Source organism: Mus caroli, unplaced genomic scaffold, assembly GCF_978045245.1.
Source record: "Mus caroli unplaced genomic scaffold, Mus_caroli_1 scaffold_3, whole genome shotgun sequence".
Lineage (NCBI taxonomy): Eukaryota > Metazoa > Chordata > Mammalia > Rodentia > Muridae > Mus > Mus caroli.
In genome coordinates this window covers 2,239,140-2,249,419 of record NW_028227258.1, presented here as the reverse complement: position 1 = coordinate 2,249,419, position 10,280 = coordinate 2,239,140, and the positions used below count along the sequence as shown (strand labels likewise).

Here is a 10,280-nt window from a genome sequence, read left to right as displayed (position 1 = left end):
TTTTGGCCCTGGAATTCCCCTGTACTGGGGCATATAAAGTTTGCAAGTCCAATGGGCCTCTCTTTCCAGTGATGGCCGACTAGGCCATCTTTTGATACATATGCAGCTAGAGCCAAGAGCTCCGGGGTACTGGTTAGTTCATAATAATGATCCACCTATGGGGTTGCAGTTCCCTTTAGCTCCTTGGGTACTTTCTAAGAGGTGTTTTCACTCTCCAGAGATCTCCAGATAGCTCAACTCTTTCTGAAAAACTGCTATTGCTTTCTGGTAGCATCTCATGCAAACCAAAAGCCCATTTTTCTAAATTTACATATCAATTCCGTTATTTATTCCAAGCTTACTTTTGATTATCCTATGAATCAACATTCTATGACCCTAGCCTCTTAATTCTTAGGAGACAGCAAGCATATTTTTATTTTATTTTCTTAACATTGTAAAAGAATTCAGAAATCTGTCTGCCTTTGTAAACTTAGCTAGGTGGGACATTGTCCTGAGATTATAATTCTGACCACACCTGGACCTAAATTTGCTCTGTCCCAGAACCTTGAACTTAGAAATCTGCCTGCATTTGTATCTGCCTGCATTTGTGCCTTTATGACATGCTGGTTCATAATGTAGAAGTGTCTGATCTTTTAGATCTGTGAAGCTCCTTATGCAATTCATATTACATCCTTATATTTTTGCATAGTTGAGAAATTATATATTTTTAAACTCACATTTTTAGAGTTTTTTCCACAGCCTTAGAGGCTGTCCTGAAGGTCCCAGCACTTACAATTTGCTGAGATATTAGCCACAGCTTCACATCCTAGACTTGTACTATCTCTGATTATCACGGAGTCATTAGCAATAACAGGGGGACATTTCTCAGAGGAATGTGAGAATATGTACATTATTATACAAACAAGCCTTATGCCCGTGGCAGCCATTGATGCTTGTGGAGACCCATGTCTCATGGCCCTGTCTGAATGGCAGGAACTATGTCCTTCTGTCCCCACCAAGTCCATGCTGGACTTGGCAGTGGATGGTGGATAAGAGCAAGGCTGATTGACAAGGGATGATGTAGATAATGGAGCAGAGCAAGGTTGATTGACAGGGATGATCTGTATGATGGAGCAGAGGACCTGACACTCGGAAATCGAGTCCTTGGGATCGCTACTAATGTCTTTGGAGGAGGCAGGAAGAAGAACATTTTAGAAGTCCATAGTGTCTGGCTTGAGTGACAAGATTTTGGTAATGTTACTGAAGAGGAGATGTTGGAAGGGTTCTGTGTGCTTGAGGACTGAGTGGGACCCAGATGACCTGTAAATAGGAAACATAAAAATAAAATTTACAGATACCAGGAAATTAATAAAGGATGTTGTATTCACGTGGATGGTGCCTTCCTCAGAACCCATGGACCTTGGGAAATTCAGAACACTGCCTCACAATTCCCATTCTAAGGCCAAGCAGAATGGCTCTTTTAGTGAAAGGGACAGTTTAAATATGTCTAATCATAAATGAGTGTTTTAGCTATTTTCCAATTATTTAATGTCAAACTGAGAAAATGAATGCTCTCAGAGATCTGAGATTCAAATGCTATAGTAAGGTAAATCACCCAGAGTGTTCTTAGTGTCTATGCAGTGCAGCAAGTGCAAGTGTTGCTATGAGGTGCGTGACTAACCATTAAGCCTGCACTTATTAGAAGCCACTGAAAAGGAAAGAGAAAACAATTGAGGAAATGAAGAAAAGGATTTAAAAAAAAAACCCAGAAGATTCGAAGATGAAAAACCAGTAAGTACACTACCAAAGAAGGGGTGGTTATGTCCCTCCCCACCCCCTTACACCACCTCCAGGGCTTCCTGGCTAGAAGCAGCTTTTTTCTTGAAGCCATGAGCCATTAAGTGCACATTTTTCTTAACCTGTTCAAGTGAGGGCAAGAACAAGGTTCCAGCACCAGAGGAAAGACAGTCATGTGACCCCTGAGCTAGAGAGGTGATCCAAAAAGAGATCATAAGAAGTGAATGTTAGGAAAATATCAAATCTCTAAATACTGTCCAGATGTTAGAGGAAGTTTAACTTTTGAGATGATGTTAATATGAACAAATATAAATGTTTTAAAACAGTACTGTTATCTGGTATTTCCCCAAGTAATTATTTCAGAGAGGACTATTAAGGTAAATTGTGTAAGCCATCAAAACTTAGCAAACATCACCTAAAAACTATATTTGAGTTAATTGTGAATGAAAACCCCTGCATTTCTTGTCCCGTCTAACTAATATCTATTCGGAGGTATTTGGGGACTGATTCTTGGGTACTAATCTCTTTTAACTCTCTTCTGCATTTTGATTTTATATTTTTTAATATCATAAAGTATTTTAAATAAGACATTTTATGGGTTGGGGATATAGCTCCATTGCCTAGTATGCACAAGACCTGGAGTTTAATCTCAAGTAACTTTCAGAGTTGCTATAGGCTAACCTGAGCAACATAATACTGTCTTAAAACGAAGTCTAAAATATTCTTCTCTAAGTCTAAAATGGTCTTTCTCTACTCTTTTTTGTTTCAAAGGTGAGGAGTATAAGTAGCTTTTCAAAATAATTGTAGTTTGGCTCCAAAATGTCAAGCTTCCTCTCACCCTTATAGGTCCATATCCTGCACACGAGCTAGCATTTACCCCCATGTACTTCCATGTTTCTCATTGTTGTGACCAAATAATTGGCATGGACAGTCTCTTAGCTGCTATTGCTGTGTAGAGTCACCATGACCACAGAAATTCTTATAAAGGAAAGCATTTACTTGGGTCTGGCATACAGGTTCACAGCTTTAGTCTATAGTCATCATAGCAGGAATCATAGCAGCACACAGGCAGGCATGGTGCTAGAGAAGGAGCCTAGAGTTCTACATCTGGATTGGCAGGTAACAGGAAGTGGGAGGCAGGGGAGGCTTGGCTTGGGCATGTGAAACCTCAAAGCCTATCCCAAGTGACACACTTCCTCCAACTAGGCTATATGAAACAGTGCCATTCCTTGTGTGCCTGTGGGGGACATTTTCATTCAGATCACCACAGATAGTTTAGAGGAGGAAAGGACTATTTGCCTCACTGTATCAAAGCTGCATGGGGTGAGGGTGTGTGCAGGTGGAATTGGTTGTAAGTGGGCAGTGTACACTGGAGTTCTTCATAGTGGTTAGACTAGAGCCAGGGATTACTAGACTCTGATTTTGAAAGGCCTTGCCCACAACAAGAGGAGTCTGTGGGGAGCAGTTCAGATTCAGACCATAGCACCCCATTTGATGGGGGTAAAATCACAGAATTTATTCTCTAGATTCTAGGATAAGAAAAACCAAAACACTCACTGGAAGGTTGGCTCAGGGAGTGAAAGCCCTTATTGGGTGTTTCTATAAATATCATGGGCTGAGAACCCTGTGAAATTATTTAAGATTCAGGTTTGTGATTCACTTCTTTCTTTCTTTTTTTTATTAGATATTTTCTCTATTTACATTTCAAATGTTATCCCCTTTCCTAGTTTCCCCTCTAAAAATCCCCTATCCCCTCCCCGCTTCCTCTTCTCCCCAACCCACCCACTCCCACTTCCTGGCCCTGGTATTCCCCTATACTAGGGCATAGAACCTTCACAGGACCAAGGGCCTCTTCTCCCATTGATGACTGACTAGGCCATCCTCTGTTACATATGCAGCTAGAGACATGAGTTCTACCATGTGTTTTCTTTGATTGGTGGTTTAGTCCCAGGGAACTCTGGGAATAGTGGTTAGTTCATATTGTTGTTCCTCCTATGGGGCTGCAAACCCCTTCGGCTCCTTGGATACTTTCTCTAGCTCTTTCATTGGGGACTCCGGGCTCAGTCCAATGGATGGCCGTGAGCATCTCGTTCTGTATTTGTCAGGCACTGGCAGAGCCTCTCGGGAGACAGCTATTTCAGGCTTCTGTCAGCAATCACTTGGTGACATCTGCCATAGTGTCAGGGTTTGGTGGTTGTTTATGGGATAGATCCCCAGGTGGGGCAGTCTCTGGATGGTCCTTCCTTCAGTCTCTGCTCTGAACTTTGCCTCTGTAACTCCTTCCATGGGTATTTTGTTCCCCCTTCTGAGAAGGATCGAAGTATCTATACATTGGCCTTCCTCCTTCTTGAGTTTCATGTGGTGATTGACTTTTGTTAAGAACCAAGCCTATAAATATTGTCATGGTCTCAAAGATTTCTGTAAAAGCCTCCAATTCCACATGTCAGAAATAAAGTCAAAGTATGTTAAAGCGAAACACACTCTACCAAGTTCAAGGGTTTCATTTGGTCATAAAACTAAACAAGGCTGTAGACAAGGGGCCTATTTTCTGGTGAAATTCTTGTATTGTTTTTTTCCGGGCTCTAATCCCTCTCACAGAAATCATCACTTCTCCATGCACTTTCTCTCAAACCTCTTTTACTAAATAACGAGTAATTCTGTTTAATTTTATTTTTTCCATACAGAAAAATTGATATTGTTACCAAGAATAGGTCAATTCCTTAAAGAAATTGCCTAAACAATAAATGGAAACTGCTAGGACCCTCACCAATGAATTTGTTTTTTCTTCCTTGTAAAAAAAACAGAAAACAAGTGGAGAAACTGAATTAGAACATTTGAGAGATTGGGGGTGGGGACAGAATTCTTTCTACAGTCCTATTCTATCCTGATGTCTTAGAACACAACAATCATCCCTTCTTAAGTACCAAGACCAGAGAAGAGTGGAGTGACTTGGAAAGGGACTCTCCTGTAAAAGAAATCAACCCTTGCTCTGCCTCCTCCTCTTTCTCCCTTCTGTCTCCCTTCCTCTGTCTCTTCCTCACCTCCTCCTCTCTCTATTCTTCTTCCACTCCTCCCCCATTCTTTTTCCTTCAGGTTTCATGTGTGTTTGGGAGTGCTTTGATGACTTACTTGTTCAGAAACATAATGCCTTAAATAACACTGCCCTAAGCTCATGAGTGATGAGGGCCTCAAAATCTCCATCACACACAGCACCTTCAGTCCAGGTGATTCATGCTGCAGTGAAGCATTAACTTAAGTTGCAGGCATTAAAATAGTTACTTCTTAGTGGCATGTAAATAAGTGCTGTCCTACAGTTTATTAGGAACACCGTATGCTATGTTAAATAGAGTTTCAGGTGTCTTTGGAATAATAAATGAAACCCACAGCAGCTTAGTGCATACCAATTCCAGCCCCAAATTGCAGCTGCCCTGGTGATCTGTGTCTGATAATCCTCCCTCCTCTGAAATTTACTGTGTTTATAACAGTCATTTCTGTCCTACTCTAAAGCTAATATCAATCTCTAAACTTATACTGTCATTAAATGATCCTAACCATGTTTGGGGCCACAGGAGCCCCAGTTAAGCATGTGAAATGAGAAGATGTATCTTGGACAAGACGATCTTCTGAAGTGTTGTTTTATTGTACAGCTGAAGAGCCTACAAGGGTGCCATTTGTTTCATCCTTGGGAGTAAATGTCTCCTCCTGCTCCTCAATTGGATCTTCCCAGTGTCTCTTCGTTTGCTACAAGAAGTATAAAGAACTTAAACATTTTGAATTCTGGAATTACACTACAAGATTAGATTCTCTGGGTAGAGCTACTACCCACAGTTAATGCTCTGCTATTAAGTTGTTTGATGCAGTCATGAGTCATTATGGGATGAAGCACCACTGTGCCAGCTCTACGCATGACACTAAACACTGGAGAGAACATGGTGTAAAATGACCTGACATTGCTGGTATTGCCCTTTTCCTGGAAGACACACACCTTGGAGACAATTTTTTCCTCTTCCTAGTTCACTTTCCATCCTTCTCAACCTAGTAAAAGCTGAGATGTCCCCATGCTTTCTTTCTGCAGAGGTTTCTTCAAGTGTCTTGGATGTCATTTATTTATCCCATAGCTTTCCTTTCTCTAGTCTCTATGCTCATCAACACCACTAAAAACACTAATGCAAGTAGATTCTGAATAACCAAAGATAGGAAGCAGGACATAGATATACTTATATTTGGAGTTCCAATGTCATGCCTCACTAAAGGTGTTCTCTAATGACCCATTTGTTTGTAAGATATGATGACAAATTGAAAACAGGACAATAAACAAAAGGACAAACATTACCAACAAAGACATTCTCTATGCAGAACTTACTTGTGAGTGTTTCTTGCTCAACATTAAGACACTTTACTCCTTCTTAGAATTGGGAACAAAACACCCATGGAAGGAGTTACAGAGACAAAGTTTGAAGCTGAGACAAAAGGATAGACCATCTAGAGACTGCCATATCCAGGGATCCATCCCATAATCAGCCTCCAAACGCTGACACCATTACATACACTAGCAAGATTTTGCTGAAAGGACCCTGATATAGCTGTCTCTTGTGAGACTAAGCCGGGGCCTAGCAAACACATAAGTGGATGTTCACAGTCAGCTATTGGATGGATCACAGGGACCCCAATGGAGGAGCTAGAGAAAGTACCCAAGGAGCTAAAGGGATCTGCAACCCTATAGGTGGAACAACATGATGAACTAACCAGTACCCCGGAGCTCTTGACTCTAGCTGCATATGTATCAAAAGATGGCCTAGTCGGCCATCACTGGAAAGAGAGGCCCATTGGACTTGCAAACTTTATATACCCCAGTACAGGGGAATGCCAGGGCCAAAAAGTGGGAGTGGGGGGGGGTATGGGGGACTTTTGGGATAGCACTGGAAATGTAAATGAGGAAAATACCTAATAAAAATATATAAAAAAGAATCAATTCAACAAAAGGAAAAAAAAAAGAATCAATTCAACTAATTCAGACAGTCCTCCCACTAAGGCATAGGTCCAGGTTCTATTTCTAACTTAAGCTAAAATACACTAAATAGCTGAATGATATATTTATTGCTATTTCTGTTTATAAGAACTGAGCAGGAGGAGAAAGAGCAGGCAAGAAGGACAAAGACACATTGCTGCTGCAGTCTACGTGTGTCTAAGAGGTTAGGGCTGCTTGGCTGTGAATGGTTTCTGCTTGAATGTACTTTTTCCCAATCACAGGTAGATTTAAGATCCTTCGATCTACTTTACTTTAAGACTGGAGCATTTTGGTGGCTTCACTGTAGGCATAGTTTTCTCCCTTTATCTCTAAAATATTAACTATATTTCACATTGATGATGTTTTATACAAGACAGGTCTGTTTGCTCTAGTAATTAAAATGTATTCCAAATAGCCAATGAGAGAAAGTCTAGAGCTGGCAGGCCAGGGGGGTGGCCAACCAGAGGAAGTCCTCACATCAACAGCTGAGATTACAGCTTAACAGCAGTTCTTAACCTATGACCCATTCACAGGAGCCACCTAAGGCCATCAGAAAACACAGATATTTACATTATGATTCATAACAGTAACAAAAATAGTTATAAAGCAGCATATTTATGGTCAGGGGTCACCATAATATGAGGAACTGTATTAAAGCATTAGGAAAAGTGGAAACCACTGGCTTATAGGAAAACTTAAGTTGTGGAAGTTTTATTGCTAGGGGTGTTTTACAAAGCACACGCTGTAAGTTTCAGGTGATGAGCAGAATGACCATATTCGTGTCTGTCTTCACGTTAGTGACCATGTGGTCTGCAGTCACGCATCTGCAAGGAGACCTGGCTCTCCTCACATGTTACCACGAGCAATGCTACAGTTTGCTGTTTTAAAGTTATTTGAGGTAAACAGATGCTTTTGCTAAGACGGAAACTAAGTGACAAGAGGCAGGGATTCCCAAGTGTAGAATTCATGTGGAATAGTGCAGATTAAAGGAAGGTCAGCTTTACCAAACTAAATTTCCTCAGCATGCGTGGTTATGATTCTGAAGGGAAGCTCGAAACATGGAGATACGTGTGTTTGAGTCATGCTGCAACATCTTGACCTTGATAACCATTCTTTATGGTGCAGGCTGCCAGAAGAGAGACAGAAGATAACATGGTAGACTAATTTTGCAGCTTGGATCAGTGTTGGCTGAGGTTTAGCTTGTATTACCTTGTTTTGTGGTTAGTTCAGTGTGTGGTCTCATGAGTTCCCTTTTCTAGATAATTAAGGGTTGGTTGCAATATTTTTAATGCCTTTGGATTAATTTAAAGTTGTGTTTTTAAGCCACTGTGACAAGTGCAGGTCACTTACATACATAGTAGATCCTTGAAAGAAGTTGATTTTCAACTGTGAGCTTTGATCAGGATTGAATTGTGTACCCTGTGGTAACACCCAATATTGTATGAACTGTGATAACTACGCAATGTTGGGTAACTTATCGAACATTTCTGAGCCTTACTTTTCTCACCTACAGGAAGGATCCTGTGATGCTTGTTTACAACGTTGTGCAGTGAACTAAGTAAGAATCTCTGTGAGACTGGCCTGAGTCCGGAACATAGAAGTTTTCCATAGAAGGGGTAGTAGTGTACATTGTAAGGGAAATGAGGTGCTTACAGTTTGATTTTTAGTAGCAGGAGCTGTCTGTTTTTCCATGGGGCTGTTGACTTCAACATTCAGAGCATGTTTTAAAATTTCAGTCATCTATTTCTAGTATCTGGAAATGTTGTCCCCTCTGAGGATGTGGGTGGGACAATGCATCATCACACTAAACCAAAAAGGCAAGACTCAGAAACAGTATCATCAAATGTTTCTGATATTTGTAGATTATATATATATATATATATATATATATATATATATATATATATATAAACTTTATAAATGGTAGGTGATGAAAGCAAACAGGAGACAGGGACAATGGAAGCTCACAAGAGTAGGAACTGGGGAATTGACTGGGGGAGCTTGAGGAAAGTTGTATTATTATTATTATTATGTTTGATTTGTTGTTTTAAGATTTATTTATTTGTATAAGAAAGGTTGTTATAGTTGAGAGAAACTGTCTTAGTGTGTGCAGTGAAAATATATCAAGTCTTGGATCTAAAAACAAACAAACAAAACTGTTAAAGCCACCATGTTTCCTGAACTCATTATTTCTAGGAGACCCTGAAGGGAAAACATTGCAGATCAAATGTCTGTTAAAACCAGGAAGCAGCACCTGCTCGTGCCTTGTTTGGTAAAGGACTCCTTGTTGTGACACATGTACAGAGTTTGGGTCTCACGTTCTCAGCTGCTCACCCTTCCTCTTTCTAGAATCTGTCTATTTGGCCTCTGCAAATATGAATGGGTCTGAAGCTACCCCTGCATTTTTGACTGTCTACTGGGAGAAGGGGAAAGACTCAAACCTGTAGTTATCCCAGCAAAAGACCTTTACAAAGCACAGAACTATATGTAAAGATGATGACAAGAGACTGCAGAGCCTCTTCCTAACAAGAGTAGATAAAATCCAACACAGGGAAGTAAGTCAGTGTCAGTGAGAAGCAGTAAATCGGCATTATGAGAGCAGAGAGAGAGGCTCAGACTAACGGAATGCAAGGCTTTGCAGAGGCAAGGGAGACTCACAAAGCTCACGAAGGACAACGGGCATCCACCCATCTATGCTTCATCAAGTCTTGGCCGATCTCTTAAACAAGATGAGATGACAGGAATGGAGGCACAAGGACACAGCTCTGCTTCTTGGGAGTTTGTGATTCAACCATGAAATTCATATACATGGAAGTAAATAATGTAATGGACTGACAACAAATAAGACACACAACACACGAAACACGCACCCAATGATACATGAATGCACAGCTAGCGAGAAAAGAAGTGGGAATGAAGGAATAAAACTTAGCTTATGGGTTAGACATGAAGCAAAGAAAGTCATATGAATCAACGCTCAGGATGGGTACAGTGTCCAAAGAGGCTCTCTGGTGACCGAGGCTGGCGGAGGCAAGGCCTCGCAAGGAGAGCAAGGTCTCCATGTGAAGTTAACTTTGTCTCTCCTTTCAGGCACTCTCTCCCCCACTACAGCATGACCAGCCGGAGGGAGAAGCTGGCTTCATCTTTGAATTTAAATGTTGTGATCTAGGTCCAAAAGTCTGAGGCCATAAAACAAGTCAACACAGGTAGACAACAGATATTTCTTGGCCAGCCGCGGAAAAGGAGTGTCCTTCACCCAAGTCAGAAGTCAGCATCCTTGCCCATTACCCATATTTCATTAACCTGTGTAATCTGCATCTGCTTCCTGGTAGAAAAAAGTTATACAAATTCCTTCCCTTCTTCTCTTTCTACTGGAGTTCTTGAAGACCAAATAAAGCCCTAGAAGTGGAAAGTATTATTTATTTCTCAGTTACCAGTAAGTTAGAGGGCAGCTGAGATAAGGATGCTTGCTTAGGACTTCTGAGAACTGGGAGGG

General features: G+C 40.9%; 1 long non-coding RNA gene across 1 annotated transcript; it reads left to right on the top strand.

Moving 5' to 3' along the window:
* Positions 1 to 2,806: 2,806 nt before the first annotated feature.
* LOC147005423 (uncharacterized) lies at positions 2,807 to 10,024 on the top strand. The gene is made up of 3 exons (XR_015046650.1): positions 2,807 to 2,895; positions 8,298 to 8,342; positions 9,875 to 10,024. It is a non-coding gene; the product is annotated as an uncharacterized LOC147005423 (long non-coding RNA).
* Positions 10,025 to 10,280: the final 256 nt, after the last annotated feature.